Below are 9,601 nucleotides of genomic sequence, written 5' to 3'. Positions count from 1 at the left end.
CTGTTTCATGCTGCTATCTTGCAATCCTCCTCACACAACACACCAGAAATTTCTCTAAATGCCAAACTTTGACATTTCTGTTAAAGGCTCAAAGTAGCTGGGAAGTGTCAGTGAACCCCACAATTCTAGGAGAAAGCTGACTGCTTGTTGTTTACACATACAATATCAATTTGTGACTACACAGGTTGTCATATCTGTGCAACTTCCCTTTGCAGGTCTTTCTTCAAGTTCACGTATGCATACTTATTTCTTAGTTACTGTTATTCTTCTGGTTTCAATGCACCACTTGTTTCTGTCTTTCAGCTCCATTTAAATAATATTATATAAACTTTAAATATTAATATTAATCTAAATCTAGAAGTAATTAACCTAAAATGTATTAGTCTTTAGACTATTTATAATTGCTGTATGTGTTGCTGGCAAACTTTTATTGTGATACGTATATTTGCATAATTTCCAAATCATTACTATAAAAGAGAAAATTTCATTGCAAAAGAGAAGATAAATAGGAATAATATTAATTAGTTTGACTCATCTAGCCAGAAATGTCTTCTCCTGAAGGATTTTCTGTTTTTAATTGCGAAACAGAATAGGTGAATAATTTAACCCCTTTGCAGTAACATAACCATCCTTTCATTCTTTAGGAAGGAATATTCTGCTGCAGGCTCAGCAGATATTGTCAGTATGTGTGTGTATTATGATCATGCTTCAATGTATGATGATACTACAAATATTACTGGAAATATTGCAACAAATTGGACTTCATGTTCCATTTAAATTAAAAGTATTCTAACACAACTACAAACATCCTGCCACAAGATGGCCTCTGTGTCTAACAAAAACATCAAGCCTGTGTCACATGCTGAAAAATAAGCGAATACAATACTGCTAAAACCTAAAAGCCATCATTAGTGCAAAGCAGCAAGAATTGTGGCCGTTGCAGTAGCATTTATACAATGAGAACAACTGTGCTCAGCCTCCTTTTCTTAGGAATTTGAAATTCTTTTTTACATTAATTGAGAGGCAAATTATATTAAAATTGTTCATGTTAAAAGCAAGAACTGACAGCAAGAACCCTGACAGCAAGAACTTCTGGCAAAAGGAGGTAATATGGGGGTGAAGAGGGATGGGTGTCCTTCATTTTGGGTTCCAGCCAACAGGTTTATATACAGATACATTATTTATTCCATTTTGGGGGTTTTTTTTTGTCAGAGAAGTAGTTCTTCCCCCTCTAAAGTTCATAGGCTCTAAACAAAACCTCCAAACAAAACAAGTTTCAGACAAATATGTGACCTTCAGTGCAAAAGAACAATGACACCGTCAGCAATAAGACACCAAAAGGTAGCTCTTTATGGCTAAGGTAAATTGAAATCCAAAGATACCTTGTCAAAAAGGAAGGAGCAGTGGGACATCAACTGAGACAGTTCTCAAGCCTTATGGAAGGAAGAATATCTGACTACTCTGCTTCTTTCTAAATAGCAAATGCCAGTCACAGGCTTAAATGACTGAACTATTGCTATGGAAAATCCAATTTCGTGTCTGGCATCAAAGCTATCATTTGCTTTTCATTCAATCAAATATTGTCTCCTAAATGAAAGGGTTCCCTCAGTGAGATTTAGAATCACTGAACTGCAATCAAAGCATAGGAAAGAACATGGTCTGCATGGGACAAACTTGCTTCTGTGCTATGTGTTTTTATTTGCTGTAAAAGTATGCAGAACCGAGAGCAAAATCTGACCTTTATTGCTTAGAATGTCTGTGTTTTCTACCCCTAAATATAAGGTGATGCTGCATATTTCTGCTAACATTGACAGGCTCAATGGGCTTAGGCCAATCGTATGAGGTTTAACAACGCTCAGTGCTGCACCCTGCACTTTGGTGAAAACACCATGCAATTCTACAGGCTTCAGGAAGAGTGGCTGGGAGGCTGCCCAGCGGAATAGGACCTGGGGGTATTGTTCAGTAGCCAGTTCAATAAGGAACAGCAATGTACCCAAGTTGCCAAGAAGGCCAACAGCATCCTGCCTTGTATCAGAAATGCTGTGGCCAGCAAGAGTAGGGAAGTGATTGTGCCCCTGTACTTGGTACTTGCAAGGCCACATCTCAAATACGGTGTTCAGTTTTCAGCCTTTCAATACAAGGAGGACATGGAATTACTGGAGCGTGTTCAGAGAAGGGCAACAAAGCTGCTGAAGGATCTGAACCACAAGTCTTATGAGGAACATCTGTGGTAACTGGGAGTGTTTAGTCTGTAGAAAAGAAGGCTGAGGAGAGACCTTGTCACTCTCTATAACTGCCTGAAGGCAAGCTGTAGTGAGGTGAGTGTTGGTTTCTTCTCCCAAATGACTGGTGATAGGATAAGAGGAAATGGTCTCAGGTTTAGTCATGGGAGGTTTCTTTATTGAAATAGTGGTAAAGCATTGGAACAGGCTGCCCAGGGAAGTGGTAGAGTCATCATCCTCTGGGGTGTTTTAAAAACATGTAGATGTGGCACTTCAGGGCATGGTTTAGTAGGTATGGAAGTATTGGGCTGATGGTTGGACTTGATGATCTTACAGGTCTTTTCCAACCTTAATGATCTTATGTTTCTGATATGTTTCTGATCCTGTAAACTGTGAAGGCAACTGAATAGAAAAGGGGCTAAAATTGGAAGCAAGCTTCTCATAAAGAAGTCACCTAGACAACTATAATTTGGCTGTCTGAATACAGAGGCTAATTATCTAAATACTGAACAGTTAAGCAGAAAAGAAAAGAAGAAACATACTGCATTCCATTTGAGGCATTGTTACAGTATGGGTTGCCAATTGTATCTGGGACTGATGAAGTGCAAAGGCATAAAGCAGGCTTTGCATATTAAAACATTTAAAATACAGATTCTCTTTATTTAGTGCAACAGGGCTCAATAAGCAGGATCAGTAAGCTGTTGAATAAAACAGGTTTAATTTAAAAAGTTAAGATGGCTTTTAATCAATATCATGTCTAAGCCTCTTGAAAAATGGGTTATTTTATCCTTTCAATAGTTCTGGAAGAAGTACTTTTTTCATAGAAATAACTATCTGTATCAAAGTCATCTTCAAGAATGAGAGGCTCAGCTTAAAAGCTGCTCCCAAATGAAGAGGGAGGGAGCCATATGCAGAGCTGAATGAGGGGTGTGTGCACTCTTGTGGAGACTCTTTCCAGCTCTTCTCATCAACTCTTTTCAGTGAGCTGATCTTAAATGAAATGAGCTGAACCCTTGAAAGTGTAGGGGTACTCAGGAACCTGGCATAAAATAGCCAGTTGAAATCACTCCTTTATTTCTATATAATCTTTAAGACACAACAAGAAGTCCTTTAGCATCTCTGATGCATCTCAGAAAAGTTGTCAACCAAAGTAATGCATTATCTGCAATTCCTCTGGTTATAAGCAGTAGAGGAACTTGAATGTATGTCTGAATATTGAATACTAGGTACCAGCTTGTTCTGAGACTCCATCGCAGTCTCCTTTTTCATGAAGATGGTAGAATAATCTCTCTAATGCCTCTGCTATTAATTATGCAATCATTATTAATGTATCAGTAGAAACAGGGACTTTGTACAATGCTTTGAAAACAGGACGTCTCCTAATATTTCTAGATAATGTAGGCATTCAGAAAAGTGTAAGAACACCTATTCCAGCTGACTGAAATTGAGTTGAATCATATTCTACACAATGTATGTTATGGAGATAAAAGAAATTAATGGCAAGTTTTCATCTGAATAGAAATATATTTTTCTTCAGAAAAGAAGAAATATTAATATGATTACTAGATAAACTCTGAAAAGGAAAGTGAAACTTCAGGGTTGATTCCTCATGTTGCATTTCATGAGGAAACACTCAGCAGTCTTCCTCAGTCATCACGACATCACCCACAGGGAAAAAAATGTCCCAAACATCTTCCAAATATACAACTCAGTTTCTGCAAGTCTGCATAATTTCAAGTTTCTGATAAACTGAACATTGCCTTAACACTTCTATAACTTTATTAATGTCTTATTTTAATACCAACCCATTTATAATCTAGCAATTTGAAGAGCACCCATTGTTAATACAGACCGATCTGAGAACAATTTTCTCTTATACTATCAGAGGTTAATAAAAGGCTTGTTATGAGTTGATAATATACTATAATATTGTAATAAATCATAGTAAAGCTCACAGGAACCAAAAGCAAAATCCGTGTTTCATACTTTCTCCCTGAACAAAGAAATTATCATAAATATAAGAAAAATTATTCTTGAGTACAATATGCCAGTGTAAGACTTTATCTTATCTATCACCTAAGTGAAAGACGACCCTTTGTCATTACTATTGTATCCCTACTCTTAGTCTTTTAAAAACATTAACATACTTTTGCAATCCACATTATATGTGTAAATTCTTTGTTCTGCAGTAGATATATCCCCTTTGACGGGTGATTTTCCAAAGCCATATTTGAGGTCTTACATGCCTAGATCTCATTGACCTTTTTTGTCCATTGAGCATATGCTGCATCATTGTTCCCATGAAGACATTTTGTGCTGTAGCTTCCTAAATGAAACACTGGTAGTTCTTCAACTTGTTAAAATACTTAACCTTTATTATCATTGTACTCTGTTTAGGAGTCCAATTTTAATAGTATAACTTCCAGAAACGTAAGGACCTATTTCAGTTTTCACCTTTGGTCATGTTATGGCCAGAGCAGACTAATTATGTATTGGAAGCTAGTAAAGCTTAATAGAACTGGAAGTATTCCAGCCGGCATTATTTTTATACTACTACATGCCAGCTTTATCCTGCAAGTGCCAATTTAACCATCAGATGTCGCAGAAGAGCTTCTACAAAGACACTTAGGTTTTTTCCAACTCTGAAATCGATCTGTAAAAAGTCACTTCACTAAGATAATAGAAAAGAAAATCCTGAAAGATTGTGAATTATTAATTTATCTCTTAATAAGTTACTCCTTTATAGAGTCTTCTCAGGTGAAGGGATGCAAATCATCTAACTTGCAGATATTACGCAATCAAAAATAGGGATGCTTTCTTTCTAAGTGTTAGCAGTAATACTTTGTTTAGATCCATGTCTGTGGTTGATGAATTAAGGACAGCAATAAAAAAAAAGTCGAAGTGGTATAGAATCAAATACGTTAAAATGTTTTGGAGTATTTTATTTCTAGAAAAAAATGAGGAAATTATTCGGTTCTGAAGAAACTCATAAAAATATCAGAAGAGTTTACTATTTAATATACTTCCAAATATTTTAAAAAAACTAGCAGACTCTTGGGGGTAGATGAATAATTACTTGAATTAATGAATGACAGCCAATTTGTGTTCTCTCCTTTTTTGTTTTTCTTATGGAGTTATGAATGAAATGTCATTCCTCAGAAAAAATAAGATGCTACAAAAATTCCCGGAGTTTTTCTGAGATTATCTGTCAAGCATTAAATTAAGCTGATATAATAACTATTTTAACAGTATGTATAGAATTAGATCCAGGTGGTTTGAAGAACACTTTAGATCATCTCTGTTTACACACACAGAAACTCCTAAAAGTCTTAGATTTTTGTCAACCTGCAAGTACAACAGTGGAAGACTTCCAGAAACAAATGCTACCAAGAGCTGTGCATAGAGCTGAATGGTTTAGAACAAAATAAAAAAGGTAAAAATTACATTGACTCAGCATGCAAATTCAGCAAAGCTACTGTGGGTTTACAGAACTATTTCTACTCATTTTATTCCACCCTTAGGCTTTACTAGGGAGTATTTTTGATTCATTCATTATATACTGTAGAAGTACATGAGTTTTAATGAAGATTTTCACATTTTTTCTCATCATTGTCATGCCAAATGTAAATACAATCCCTGTATATACTGAGAAAATATTTCTAAAAGGGATAGCAGATTGTCAATGCCAGTCTAGAATAGGTTGAGGAAACCTCCTCTGCAGCATGGTGTCTAGTCATGTTCATATATGTTCAGAAAAAAATGAACTTAAAGCACTGAATATCTTTGTTGAGCCCTTCTGCAAAGAGGAAAAGTTAAAAAGATCATGAAAAAGAGGAAGGGTCCTTGAAAGAAATTTCTTTTTAAAAAGCTTGTCTAGGCAGAGAAAAAGGAAAATTTGAAGATTTATATTCAGTTAGATAAACACAGTAGTGGTTCCTGAGTATAAACATAAATTTAGGAACAGGTTGCCCAGGGAAGTTGTGGATGCCCCATCTCTGGAAGTGTTCAAGGCCATGCCAGACGGGGCCTTGAGCAGCCTGACCTAGTGGGAGGTGTTGGAATTAGGTGATCTTCCAACTCAAACCATTCTATGATTCAATGATTCTATACAGATTGGGAGTTGGAAGCACTTTCCTATCACTGCCTTCCAGAAGTATTAACAGGAGAAAATAGCTGAAGAATTTGAAATGCACTTTTTAAAGTTCATGAGAGGCTTCATGAGAGTTGCAGTCCTCAACAGTGGAGAACTGAAGTGTCCATTTTTGTCTTCCTAGATTATACAGATAGACATAGACTGGACAGGCATTATCAACATACCCTTTTTACCAGTTGCTCAACCCACATCATCCTGCAAACAGGTTCCTGCCACTCCTTGTCACATTATACACTGTGTACATGCATGGGCATGCAGAAACACACCTAAACCTGACAAGCAACTAATAGCCTCAGTTCATGTCTAAAAAGGTATAAAATTAATCTGATTTATGGCTTCCTGGATGACAATAAACTGCTATCAAGTCTTTGTCTCTTTTCTTTTTCAGTGGCTAGTAACCATGGCCACACAATGTAATAAAGCTAAGTGATCCACAGTGCTGTAATACAGGATGTGTTTACTGTAAATAGTTTTGTTATGAAACCCTGAGAAGCTAAAACTAGTAATTCAGAGTGAAATGGAAATTAGCTACTAGTTAAAATTTTGCTTGTGTTTTAATAAAAAATGTATGCTTTGTGAATGGCATCATTTCTTTTCCTGAATAATTTATAGCAGCCAGTCTATCCCATTGAAATGTTCATATTAATTTTAATGAGCTTGTCAAAGCTATTCTAGCTATTTTCGAGGGTAATACTTTCACCTCTTACTTCTTATAACTGACATAAAATGTGCTTTATACAAAATAGATTCTTTCTCTTTTTTAATTTCTAGATTAACATCTATAGTTCATTCAAATAGTAGTAACATTATGATTCTCTATACTACAGTTTATTTCCATATCAATTTAAAATGCTCCTCTGCAGGAATAATGAATACAAATTTACAGAAAAAATGTAGATTTTTAGTTAATTGCCCTGGGGGAGGGGGGAAGCATTTCAATTACAAGTTTTGGGAGGCAGTATCTGCATTTGCATCAATGTTTTCTTTTCCATAGTTTAAATTCAAGCTAGCTAAATATTTTCACTTTATTCTGAACAGGATGGAACATATTTGATGTGCATATTTTTGTTCTGTTTCCTATTGGGTAGCTGTTTATGCTGCCATCCAATAATTCTTTACTTTCAACTGCTTCTTGCCACTAAAATTTATTTGAACTATTGATCGACAAGCAGTATAGAAACTGTATTGATTCCATCATTCCATTTTCACTGTTTCCTTGAATGCCATTTTCTCTGCATTTATGCTGGGCCTCTTGGAATGTTAGTAGTTACCTACATTTTGTTGTTTCTGCTTAACCTGGGTCAAGGCCAGTGCCAAATGCTGGTGTGAAAGATATGAAAACTCTCTTTAAGAACTTACCATAGCATTTTCGTGTAGAAAAGTAAGAAGAAGAAAACAACATTACTACTGGAACATGCAACCTTTGTCTGAAAAATGATCCCATGTGGATTAGATGACTCTCTTCCATGAAAATCAATGCATTTCTGTCAACTATTTCCAAATTGCAGAAATATTTTAACAACTTATTTGTATTTTCATCATTCTGATCATGAATGAAAACAATCTTCTTCAAAAGCCCACCAAACTCACTAGGTGTTTCTATATGTATTGGCTGAGATAAATTTCTATATATGACACCCTAAAAATAGGGACAAGGAGCTAATTTCTACTAATTCCTATTTTATCCATAAGAAATTAATCCAAAGGCCTCTACCTGTACTAGCCTAAGAATTGCAGTCTTAAAATCTGAGGGCAAGTTTTGTGCATGGTATCTGCATTTAACTTACTCTTCTGCTGCTAGCTTTTAGGATATATATTTTTTTAAAACTTTAAATTTATGGTTTTAGTCCATAAGGATGGTAAATAAAGACGTCTAGGATATAAAGACTCATTCAGCAAATGGATGATCTGTTACCTTAAAACAGACATGTGAGCAAGAGCTCGAAAACTTATATCATATAGAATATTAGTCTGACGTTCTCAAATATTAGAAAAAAGTAAGAAGGTTGCATTAAGTACAAGGAACAAGTACATTTTTAGATTAGTTAATATTGGAAATTATAGCATAATTGATTAATGCTATTTCAGTTTTAACAGGTTTTGTAACACCTTGATACAGGCTCAAATAGCAGCAGTGCTAAAAAACATCAGATTTTTCTTACTGTAGTGGTCCAATGATGTGCTCAGAAGTGGAAGATGTTCAATAAGGGGAGATTCCTAGGGGAAGAGAAGACATTCTATCATCCATGGTCAGAGAAAATAATCTAGAAATATCTGTGGTAGAGGGAGTACAGGATGTGGTTGTGTATATTACCGTACATCTGCAGTCCCCAGTAGCCATAAAGATGTATGTTGTTGTTACAATACAAGCCATGACAAGTTGATTTTTTAATTTTTTTTAAAATTTATGTAATACTGGGAATAGCTCTCAGAATCTTCTTCCATTTGTGCTAAAATTCAACTACTGTGATCTGTGAAACAGGTCAGAATCTCTGAGAGACATTGAATAAAATGCCATTTCCTTGACAGATAATTCATTACAGTCTTCTAGATGCTTGAGTCAGGGAGAACAGAGGCTACGTGTAACAGGCAAAAATGCCCTGAGAACATGCTTTCCTGAGATGTAAAATGAAGTACAAGAGAAAAAAATACAGATGTATAATAAGTTGCCATAAAAATCTGTATGATATGAAAAAAGGTGAATTTATCTTCCACAAGAATTTTAAACTTTGAATCAAGAATAAAATAAATCATTGAAAGCATTCAGTTCTCCCCTTTTCTCTGAAAAATTTAATTTACGTCTTAGTGTGTAACCTCTAAAACAAATATATTCAAGTGAAATTTTTCAAATGAGCTTGTTAACCAAAGCAGAAGGCCTATTCTGGCAATTTTTACACTTGCAATGTTTTTTTGTAGTCTGCCACAGGACAATTCTGACTTAATTTTTGTGTTTATTATTGGTGTTGTTGGGGCTTCAAAATCTGTTGCAGACTTCCCTCTTTTACTATACACAAAATCACAACGGGATTGCAGCTAACTTTATTTTCTGCAACAGGTTTCTCTTTGTAAGCTACATTCGCAATTTAACAACCAGCTTTTGACAGACCTCAAATACTACAAAACCTCTTTAAGTCTCACTAGATAGTCCGAATTACAGCAACTCTGAAGCTTTAAGAGAAGAGAGCAGTTTTGTGACTTGCTCTAAAACCAAACCAAAGCAAAACCC

Source organism: Phaenicophaeus curvirostris, chromosome 4 (genome assembly GCF_032191515.1).
Source record: "Phaenicophaeus curvirostris isolate KB17595 chromosome 4, BPBGC_Pcur_1.0, whole genome shotgun sequence".
In the NCBI taxonomy this organism is placed as follows: domain Eukaryota; kingdom Metazoa; phylum Chordata; class Aves; order Cuculiformes; family Cuculidae; genus Phaenicophaeus; species Phaenicophaeus curvirostris.
This window is presented reverse-complemented; position numbering follows the sequence as displayed.